Raw genomic sequence first — 1,758 nt, 5'->3', positions numbered from 1 at the left:
AAACTACAAGGGTCTTTTAATTTTGGTGGAGATTTATTTTGTAAAATGGCACTACATTCTTCAGTAAAAGCAACTGTCTCCACCTCGTTAAAAGCCATTTTCCTAGTCAAGATATCTTTCATAAATTTTGCATAAGCAGGCACTTGTGTAATTAATTCCGTGAAAGGAACTGTTACCTGAAGATTCTTAACGACTTCCAAAAACTTACCAAATTGTTTGTCTAGCTTACTCTTGAGGTGACGATTGGGGAAAGGAAGTTTGATAGGAGGAATCTCAATAGCAGGCTTTTTGGCTTCATTGGTCTCTTCATGTTCATTGGCGTGCTTAGAGTTCTCCTTGTCATTTTTAGCTTCAGTTGAGACCTGTTCCTCATAATTTTTCACACTAGTATCATCAACAGGCATGGGTGGTCCATTATAGTGAGAACCACTTCGGAGAGTGATGGCATTTGTCGAATCTGTAGGCTGAACAGGTTGTGCTGGAAGAGCACCTTGTTGTCGAGTAGAGTTCGAAGTAGCCAATTGTGCCAACTGATTCTCCAACATCTTATTGTGAGCAAGAATGGACTCAATTTGTGCTTTGTCAGCTTGTCGGTCTTTTTGCATTTATAGCATCATGTTTCTCATCTCAACCATCATTGGATCCGCAGGAGGTGCTTGTTGAGATGGATTAAAAGGTGGTCTAGAGAAACCAGGAGGGTGTTGGGAAGGTTGTTGGTAGTACCTCTGGTTCAATTGTTGTGCTTGTGGTTGTGGTGCAGGAGGATTTAGGACATTAGTGCTCTTGTAAGATAAGTTAGGATGATTTCTCAACCCTGGATTGTATGTGTTGGAGTATGGGTTGTTCGGCTGATATGTTTGAAAAGCATTAACTTGTTCGAGAGAACTCCGACATTCTTGTGCCCAATGTCCAACTGTACCACAATTATCACACAAATCACGGATGTAGTACCCAAAGCAGCAACACTTAGGAGAGGAGATTGCATATTGTCAAGCTTTTGCTGATTGCATTCATTTGTGCAGCTAATAGGGATATAAATCAATTCTCATGCTTCCACCCTTGTTAGCTAGTCCTCGAGGATTACCATATTGAGAGTTGTGGATAGCCATCTCCTCGATCAAATCATGTGCAACATCAATTTATAGTTTCATGAATCTCCCATTTGCTGCAGAGTCAAGAATAAGTCTCGAGTTGTTTCCCAAACCATTGTAGAATCCCTAAACTAGGAACCATTTTTGTAGACCATGATGGGGACATTCTCTCTGAAGATCTTTAAATCTTTCCCATGCCTCATGTAAAGACTCATCAGTCCCTTGGGTGAAATTTATAATCTGACTACGCAACCTAGCAGTCTTCTCTGGAGGGTAGTACTTTCTGTAGAAAGCTAGGGCCAAGGTATTCCAATCAGTGATCCCAAGAGTGGCTCGATATTGTACCACATCTTTGCCTTGTCTCGAAGTGAAAATGGGAAAAGAATCTCCCGAATCTGATCTTGTGTCACTCCCTGCTGCTTAATGGTAGAGCAATATTGGCAGAAATCCTGATAATGTAGATTAGGGTCTTCATTAGGTCCACCACCAAATTATTTTCTTTCGATCCTGTTTAACAATGCAGGCTTGATCTCGAAATTTACAGCTTCGATTTCAGGCATTTGGTTGCTCTTGGGAAGTTCAGCCAAAGAGGGTTGGGAGAAGTCAGTAAGCCTCTGAGCCATCTCTGATTCTGGTGGAGCAATAGAGACAATGCTGCTAGAATCAG

General features: G+C 41.4%; 1 pseudogene; it reads left to right on the top strand.

The window, feature by feature from the left end:
- The first annotated feature begins 1,239 nt into the window (after positions 1–1,239).
- On the top strand, positions 1,240–1,339 carry LOC125494498 (small nucleolar RNA R71; annotated as a pseudogene).
- The last annotated feature ends 419 nt before the right edge of the window (positions 1,340–1,758 follow it).

This window comes from Beta vulgaris, chromosome 1, assembly GCF_026745355.1.
Source record: "Beta vulgaris subsp. vulgaris cultivar EL10 chromosome 1, EL10.2, whole genome shotgun sequence".
NCBI lineage: Eukaryota > Viridiplantae > Streptophyta > Magnoliopsida > Caryophyllales > Amaranthaceae > Beta > Beta vulgaris.
This window is presented reverse-complemented; position numbering and strand designations above follow the sequence as displayed.